Below are 10,068 nucleotides of genomic sequence, written 5' to 3'. Positions count from 1 at the left end.
TTTTCTAGTCACATGTAGTTTGTATTTTTTTTATCTTGCCTACCCTTTCATTTAGTTGTACATAATTATGCAAGAGCTAAAAGGGCACTAGGATGAAAGAGGAGGAGAGAAAAGGAGAGGGAAGAATTTCTCCTCCAAGCACAGTTTCTGTTTAAGTCATATAGGTTTCTCTTCTTAGGTGAAGATAAGAATCACTTTACATAACACCCTAAAAGTATGACCCAAGTATGACCTCCTAGCTTTTAGTAGAGAATACTTTAATAAACAGATTTCAGAAGTGGGATGGAGAGGACATTTTTTCAGGAGGATCCCTGGCTGGCACTCAGTTTCTGTACTTTGGCTACACTGCTTACTCAACCTCTTCTGCCCTCTTGGGAATATGCTGGGTTATGCTGAGGCAGGATGAGGAGCTGCTGAAACACACTGTGACAGTTCATGGCACTGGCACTGCCCCAGCTGGCACAGGCTGCAGCTTATCTCCCTGGCCAAGGAGATGCACTGGACATGACTAATTATGCACCAAACTAGAGCCCATTTTCTCTGTCTATGGAAAACTGAAAATTTGAGACTTAAACTCACCAATTTATAATATGTTGATTAAATAGGCCTGGTGTCTATTGTATCAAGCAATAATATGAAAATGAAAAATGAATACCTTACAACTGTTCCCCATTCTTACTTACTTGGAACTGAAAAGCTTTCCACATGTACTGCATAGCAGACTAGCACAGCATCAAACCATGATATTTCAAAAATAAGAAAGGTTTATGTTAAAGAAGAATAACACTTGGGTGAAGAAGCAAAGCTAAGGAAAAAAAAACAACAAACATTTTTAATAACATTTTTCATACAACTCATTAAATAAAAACATGATAACAAGACCAAATAATTTGTTAAAACAGGCATATTTTGGCATACATGTTTGATCAGATCATTATATAAAATCATGGTGGTCCTGGTTGTCATGTTTCTCTCCTTCCTCCCCCTTCTTTTTGGCAGCTGCTCCTCAGCTGGAGTCAGCTATAGCATGTCACATTAAGGCTGCACCTTCTGTTCATCCACATCCTTATATCCACAGACCTCACAAAGGGGACAGAATGCCCCACCAAAGGGATGGCAATACCATCTGCACCCTCCCTGATGTCCCAAGAGGAGAAGTAGGTCATGCTGCTTTCACTGCAATGTAAAGGAAACAGCTTTGACCTTCATATTTGTAAGGGATCTATATCCCTGTTTGGGAAGTCTCTATGTCATGCACTGTGTTGTAACTGTCTTAGTTTAAACTTAGCATTCCAACACCTGGCTGGCTTCTTAGCCTCACAGAGGGCAACAAAGCACAAAAAATGAGATAGTAATGAAAATTACAGGAATCATTGGAGAATAAAACTAGGTAAAATTAGGTCTGTTGCTTATTAGATAGAACTCAATCCTTGTAAAATAAAGGCTTGGTTCTATTTTTCCCATAAGACATTTCATTCAGCCTTTCTGAAGGTTGCAGGAATTTTTATACTCTTATTTTTTTATTCCTACAGCAATCAATTGTACCTATTGTTACAGAAATAATGACAAAACTGAGCAAGCCCTGAAACAGTTTAGTGACACTCAACCACTTCTAATGAAAAATGATGTCTACCAGTCTCTGTCTGTTTCTCCTGGCTTGCTATACCTTCTGTTACTGGAATTGTTTTTTAAAAATAATAATTAATTAATATGGAACTTAAGACATTCTTTACACTAGAGAACAAGGTATCTGCATCACTGTGCTTCCTGCAACTCTACCTTTTCATATTCAGAAGACAGGTTTATACCAGATATGTATAACTCTTATAACTCAGGCATATATCTGCACAGTCTATATATTAGTATCTAAAGCTCATTGATTACTTAATGAGTCTAATGGAAGAGGAATGGCACAGAAGATTTTATAGCTAAGACTGTAGGAATACAAACCAAAATATAGAATTTCTCTGGATTAATTGCATTTGTCTCATTGCATTTGATAGAATGTGCTCACTGGCTCCTGAAGAAACATAGTGTACCTGTTTGGGCACTAACACAGTACCAATATATTCAAACAGCTATTTCCAGGGAAGGATTTCAAATATAAAGGACAGCAATTGCAGGTAACCTCAGAGCTCTTCTTTAGCACCAAATGGATGACCTTAAAAGAAGTTACTCCTGAACAGGCTGTACTCTGGGATCTCCCTGCTTCCTCCCATGAGGGACATTTTGCAACAACCTGTTCATCATACCAAGCAGTGGCCAGTGGTCAGTATGAGGGTATTGTTGCTCAACTTCATCTTTCAAGTCCTCAACATGACTTGCTTAAGCAGGTTGCAGAGATTCTTACCCCATTGTGTACCACCACAGCTTAAAGTGACAACAGCGGTCCCTGCATCCAAATGAATTTAAACTCCTTTCTCTGTATCTAAAGAGAGTTTGGGAGAAGCAGGGTCATCCTAGTCTCCTAAACCTGGTGACTGCTGAGGCAAAGTCTTTTCTAGAGGTCTCCACAGTAAGCAACTTTTCTTTGTTAATCCATTGCAGCCTAGGACTTGGCCATTCCATCCTTCAGGGAAGTGCAAAATGAAGCTGCACAAGTCTAAAGGCATTTCAGTGCCTGATTCCTTTGATTGCTAGCAGACTTACTTAGGCCCTTTCTTTGAAAAAGCAGAGGCTGAAGTGAGGAAACAAGTGATGAAACTGTCTTAATTTTGTTACTTGAGAGTGGGTTTTTAAAATTTATTTATTACTTATTTCATGTTAATTTATTTTTTTTATTTCCTCCTTTCGGGATGGTTGTTTTGGTAATTTATGAATGTGTATAATTGTTTAGGCTGGAACTGTATTTTACTACTCTGACTTCTATCACATTATCATACACATAAGCTTCCAGGTGCAAAATTCAACAGATTTTCCAAGAGCTGGTGTTAGAAAATTGGTTGCCTTTCAATCTGGGGTGCCTGCTGAATTACTCTCTGCCTTATTGTCATCTTCTTACCAATAATCTGTCTTTTTATTTTGTCTTTAGTGTCTCTGGTAATTATTCATTGTAATATGTATTCCAGGATCAGTGGTTTTTCATACATATCTAAGTAATTTGTGAGCTTAATGCTATTTTCAGAGATACCTCTTGGACTATGAACTTTTGAAAATGTTGGCAAACTTATCTCTGTTCTTTGTTCTCCTCAAGGTCTGTGAGAACTTAACATAAGTAATTTTGAAAAAAAGTTTTTTTATTCCTATGTCTTAATGTATTTTGACTATGGCAAGATCACATTTTATTTGATAATTTATACTCACAAGGATTAGGGGAAAATCACTGTAGTTATGCAAGCTAAAAATTAATAAATCAACAGTGAATCAGATCCTTTGCTTACCAATTTGTTTGACTTTGTGTCATGCCTCTTATGCTGTTATTTACATTCTGCATCATATCCAGACTTCTTACATAATGTCCTAGTGCTTCTGGAGAAATTGGAGGTCTCTTGGCACACATCAAAATAATAAAATCAGGGTATCGGTTTTTCTTCCTGGCACTGTGCATGAAAAACCTCTGTGACTGTATTGAGAAGTACATATAATGGGCTGGCTGCAAGACTTTTGATTCAGGAATTGCATAAGAGAAGAGCAGTGGAGAAAATTATTTGCCCCAAATACCCTTCCTTGTGTACACTGCTATTGCTCTACACAGCTTGAAACAACAGGCAGTGTCCATCTGTTGCAATTATACCTACAAGCAGCTTCTGTACTCTCTCTGGGCTGAAGTGAGCAGCTCGGTGTGTGAATGAGGCCAGAGTCCCTGTTTCTATGGCAACTTCATCTGCATGTCACCCCATCAAGCAGCCCCTCTTCAATGCTGGCCGGGGAAGGGAGAGGAGGTGGGGGTAAGGAAGGAGCAAGAGGAGGTCCAAGAGGAGGACCCTGGGAAATCAGAGTTAGTGCATTAGCTTTGTAGCCTTATGGTAGTCTCTGATCATCCAGGAATGAAAGTAGAAGAGATCTCATTCAGAGGGTAAGCTCTGGGACAGTGCTGGGCTCCTCCACCCTGTCTCCTGCCCGAGTTGCATCTCGCAGAAGCACAGCAGAGGCAAGGTGCTGACAGCCTGATCTTGTTTGCTGTCCCAGTGAGGTGGTGTTAGCACAGTACGTCTACTCTGGTGTAATTCTATTACAAACAAAATTACAATCAGGCTCAATGGAATAAGGGCAGGGCAGGTGAGACGGCAGTCCAGCTGTGAGTCTCCAGGTCACAATGACATGGTAAAACGTCATCCTGGACAGCTGATGCTGCTGCACATGGAGAATCAAAACACTGCAAGACAGATCTGAGATAATCCTTTATTGATCTGAGGCCATAGAGATCACAATTAAAGGGTAGCCTTGAGCTTAAGATAATGCCTTTGGGTTGGAAAGAATGCTGCTGCTGCTGCTGAAAGAATCTTTCTCTCTCTCTCTTTCCACTGAGTGTGGGGTTAACTTGGTATCTATCCCAGAAAAGTCAGCATATACATCCAAGTGCTTCTGTTTGGTCTAACTAATCAGTTATTAATGAAATATATACACATGAGAGGATGCCCCACATGTCTCATTATTACTGAGAGAGAAAGTCCAAGGAAGGCACATAAGCTTACCAAGCTGTAAATCTGTGTTTGCTTAAAAGAGCTGTGATCCACTCTCTCCAAACACACTTTGTCTTTCTAAGCTCTGAACTGCCTTATAATTGTGGAAGAGGTGTGTGTAGGAAGTGACAAAACCTAATGTTATAGGGATATCTCTTAAAATCTTCTGGGATTAAATTTTGACTTGGCTCCACTGAGCTCAATAGCAATTCTCAGATTGTCATTAAAATGGCCAGCTTCAAACATTAGGAATCCTTGGGCATTTTACTCAGGTGTCTCCTGTAAACTGGCAGAGGATTGTTCACAGTGATTTGTGTACTGATAAGCTTAATTTAGAACCTTCACTAGTGTATCTTTCCAAATCACTAATTCTTTCTGCCATTATTAGAAAAGCCCAATATTTTGTTCACTTGAAATGCTTCATATAACCTGAGAAACTCTGTGAGTCGTAATAATATCATGCTACAAAGAAGCTTGAGGAATGCCATCTATTATAAGAGCAATTGTCTTTGCATGCAACAAATTTTTGTACTACAGAAAAAAATATAAGGAAAATGCAACTCAATGCAGTAGAACAGATGTTCCCAATTTTATAATGAAGTTTTTCTTTCGAAACTACTGTAGTTACTGGAAACAAAGAGACTCTGTGCTCAGTTGGGGCTGCCGGCACTCACATGCCAAGCAGACCAGTGCACCCTGATCACCTGTTTGTTGCTGTCCTTGTACCACATAACTTTCAGAGTCACGGGTCTCCTAAAGCTGTGACAGTATTTGTTGCCACTTCTTCCCCTCGTACCCTTTAAATCTAATGCTGGAATGAGCTAAGAAAAACAGATTAACTCAAGGAAGTTAAGTCCCTTATCAGTCCCTCTCCAGAGAGGATGGAGTACTGTGTTTTGGGAAAAAAAGCAAGAAAAAAATAAGCTTTGAACCAACATGTAATTTTTATACACTTTCCATTAATCAAAATAATAATAACAACAACACAAAAATAAAGCAGCAAAGCACCAAAACACTATTCTGGGTTTCTTTTAATTTACCATAGTAGCTTGAAATACTGAAAACTCCAGGGCTGAAAGCTCACAAAAAGTTACATCTGAAAACATTTTTGAGCCCAGAATCCCCCTCCTTTGGCAAGGGAAAGTGACTTCCTTGTGACTGCTGTGGTGATATTCTCCCTCATTGCAGGATTTTTTGTGAGCCATTTGTAGTTTGAGCACTGAAGAATGAATCTGATTTGATAATGTGTCTTTTTATAGACTTTCAGCCCCATTTTCTAAGCTGTATGTGAGAATTTCATAACTATAAAGTAGTAGATTGGCTTGCACATTGGGAACTGTCTGTGAATTGCAACAGAGACTTGTGCCATAAAAACTGTTGTGCTCCTGCAAAGATGAGAAATTTAGGAGCTGTGAAGCAGTCTCATTTTATGACTTCCCAGATTAAGGAATGTTCCTGCTAGCATTTTTTGGCCTACTGGAAAAATTGAATCATTTCCCCACATGTACAAAGAAGGATGTTGACACTTGCACACATATAGAGGAAATGGTAAAACAGGTGTTTGATTTATATTGCTGTTGAAGCTATACCTTTTCAACAGAAAACAATGGGCTTGGGTGCAGGGAAGCTTTGTTTCCTATCCCAGGAAGCTGAAGGTGCATACAGGGAGTAAGTACAGAAGTTTGGTTTTTATATTAAAATATCCTTGGTGAGGTCATGAACATATTACACAACAGATAGGAAAGTCTTGCTGAGAATGAAAGCATCATTAAGTCAGAACTTCTCAAGTTTGTATGAACAAAGTAGCAGCTTCTCTTCCCGGTTACACTCTTATCGTCATACTTGTAATCATACTCACTTGGCAGGGACCAGAGTTCAATTATATAATAGAACCACAGGATCATAGAATGCCAGGCTGGTAGGGATCTCAAGGATCATCTGGCCCAACCTTTATTGAGTTGCTCTCTGGCTCTCGCAGAGCATTATAAAGCCCTGTGCTCTAATTCTCATAATACTAAGTATGCTAAACTCTTGCCACTTTAGATCTCTCTTTCTTCTCTTCTACAACAACAGCAACAGCCTCCACAGCTGCTCTGCTGCATCCTATCTGAGAATATACATCTTTGTTACAGTGATAGTTGCCTAGAACAGGATTTCTCATTGATGCTTGCTGGATACACTCAATTATTTCCCCTAAACCCACGCATTTTTCCAGAAGCCTGCTGGTTAATTTTAACCAGACATGTTCTTTTTTTTTCCATGCTTAACTGACTAATGTTGCCACAGTCTGCTCTGTGCCTCTTGGGGCACAGAGGAACCACACACCTTCACAGGCAGGAGCATGACAGTTCAAAGGCCCAGCAGGCAAGTGCCACACAAACCATGCCACAACAGGAATCAGAATCGGATTCTGCTCAGAGTCCAACAGTGGAAGATTACTAAACCTAACCCTGTGTAGTGTGCTTTCCTTATACTTTTTCATGTCTTTTCTTCTTCAACATAGACAGTAAATTAAAAGGAGCTGCAAGAAGAAAAGAATGTAAATATAGTCAGAAATGATATCTTAGAGCATCTTAGATGGGAAGCTGCACACAGGTGGAACTACTCTATCTTTTTCTTCCCTGCATTCGTTTCAGAGTGTGTTTAATAATGTACCTATTTTCTCAGACACTACAAACACTTGCTGCATTTTGTCTCTTTCTTGATTTTAGATCAGACTTAAGTGAACACTATGATTACTAGCTCTTGAATTAGTGAAATGCTATCAGAATTTTGTTATTTGCAAAAGACAGGTACAACTGTTTTCCTACCTACAAAGCAACAGAAAAATACAGATACATATTTCAGTATCCTAATGCTTAGGCAGTGCAAACAGGTTCTGTCATTTCACTGTAAAATTCCAGTTTTGTTAATGAATATGTTTATTAATATTATGCTGTAATTAATAGCATTAATACATTGGGTAGGGCTGTTGGTTTTTTTTAAACAGCAACAGAAGACTCAAGGCATCTGTCAGACAACATTGCTATCTCGGAATGAAGGACATATGGCTGTTATTTAGCACCATCACTCTGTTCTTTGCTGAGTTAAGAACTAGATACAGTCACCCATACCTTCCGCGTGTCTTGGTGGGCAAACCTTACAAAACAAGACCACAGCAACGATGGTGAGCCAGACCCAGCCAGAGCACAGGGAAATAAATATAAACCTAGTGGGCATGAGGCAGAACCCAGCATGGATCTTCCCTCCTCTGTGAGTGTCCCCCTCAGTTCTTGGGGGAATTTAGGATCTGAATACTTCCTGAACCTCCCTCTGTTCCAGTCTGGGGCAGAAACAAAGTGTGAAGTAGAAGATACTAAAGAGATGTTGTCTCTCACCTTTGTCACATAGGGGTAAATACTGAACAGGGATGGGGGGGTCTGTTAGAAACACTCTTCCTTGGGTCTCCTTTGAGGAACAGAAGTAGGACCAGGGGGATGGAATAAGCCATTCTAGGAACAGTGTGTGACAAGCAGGGTGTAGGGATGCTACTGACCTTGACAGTTATCTGGTGTCATGTGAGAGCATGGAATGGGTACATTGTACCAAGCAAAATAAACATAATCCAAGGGCATTAGTACATTTCAACCTTAAACGAAGGTTGACTAAACGTTGAGCAGATTGACTATAAATGTATTTTTATATGAAGGAGCAGGTAGCTTTATCCACTAAGATCTCCAGTACTTATTCAGTGATTTATACAACTTGGCTCAGCCACATTCCTGAAAATTTAGGATTTATTGTGCACCCATCTATTGAATAGACTTTGTCTCTGAGTAGTGACTTTACAGAAGTATAAGACTCCTTTTCACCACTGCAACATCAAAATAAATATGACCAAATAGAATAAAAGCAATTAGATTTATCCAGACAACTCACCTTTTGAAAGTGTTTTACAGCTCTTAGTAAAGCATCTTTAAAAGCTACATCTTGTAATCACTATCAAAGCTTTGGCAAAGGACCAGACTTATGCTTCAAGCAAATTTCAAGCCTAGTTCAAGCCTGTGTGTCCTCATCAGCTGCTGTGTCAATTACTCTGATTCAAGCCATTCAGATAATGGTGACCTGCACCAGTGATGTAAAATGAGCACATCTATGATGGTAGAGTTATTTCCATGACTGCCTAGTCATGGAAATGTTATGCACATTAACGCATAGGCAGCGTTCCCTGACCCGGGAGTTCTGGAAACTGCATAGACTGATACCTCCCTGAGGCAAGAGCAACTGCTAGTCTGTTTCCCAGGCAGCCAAATTTGGGATTCTCCCCTTCAGTATTTCTGAAAATTATTAAACCCTCATGAATATGTGGACGTGTACTTGTCTGTATCTGTAGCAATATCCATCCTGCGACTCAGATTCACTGTTGGTTAGTGGTTGAACAGTGACACGAAGATGTGAAATATATAAAAGTCATCACTCATACAAGGGGCATAGAGATCAGAGGAGCTGTTTCTTCTGAGAAAAACAGAAGTCAGGATGACTCCAAAGCCTTTTTCTGAACCACAGCCTTCTTTCTTGCACTACCACGTTACCTGACACCACAAGTTTCATCTGGTTCAAAACTAAGCTGAGTTGGTTCAACTGGGACTTTGGAATGGGACATTTCTGCCAGTCTAAGGTGTTATTCTGACCACAAGAGATAATACCTGTTCAAGCCTAAAAATTGATGGGAAAAGTTACCTTTTTACTAGTTTTTGAAAGCAACTTTGCTGTTTGTTTAAAATCATTATGTAGCACATTGCCAGAATATTTTTTATCTAGCACAAGGAGCCCTGAAATCACAGGCACCCCCTCAGTACATCCATGTGTCAACAACTGCTGACTGGGAGATGAATGTGGATTTGGCTTATCTGCATATTTGTCGGTGTTTTAAAACCAAAATCTAGTCCATTCTTCTGATTTTTTATTTTTTTTTTTTTTTTTTTTTTAGCTACATGTGGAAGTAATAGAAAGATTGAAAAGTTATATAGCGTCATCTAGTGGTCATATGCAAATTTACAGCAGCTTGGAGTTTCACCACCCTCATTCAGTACCTGGCACCCATTCTGACTCTACAGGAAAGCATGAGGCAAATTCCTGATTTCCAGCTGTCAGCCTGGTTATTGTAAGAAAAAAATGACCAAGCAAAAAAACCCCAAACATCAGTCATTGGGTTAGAAGTTGTGTTACGTCCACACTGTTAGCATTCACAGATGTGGAACAAGAATAGAAAATACAGAATATCTCGTTGCAAAGAGTTTTGACATGGGATTTTAGTGTAAGAGAAAAGCCCAGAATCAGAGCCTGTTTTTTATTCTGATGTACTCAGACAAAATAAAATGCAATACTTCTCTTTTTAATTACTAGTTCAAAAGAGGTTCAATCTGAACAGGAATTCAAGTCATCTGGCTCCAAGACTGAGCTTTTA

This window comes from Apus apus, chromosome 3, assembly GCF_020740795.1.
Source record: "Apus apus isolate bApuApu2 chromosome 3, bApuApu2.pri.cur, whole genome shotgun sequence".
NCBI lineage: Eukaryota > Metazoa > Chordata > Aves > Apodiformes > Apodidae > Apus > Apus apus.
The sequence above is the reverse complement of the archived record's forward strand: the minus strand, read 5'-3'. Positions refer to the sequence as shown.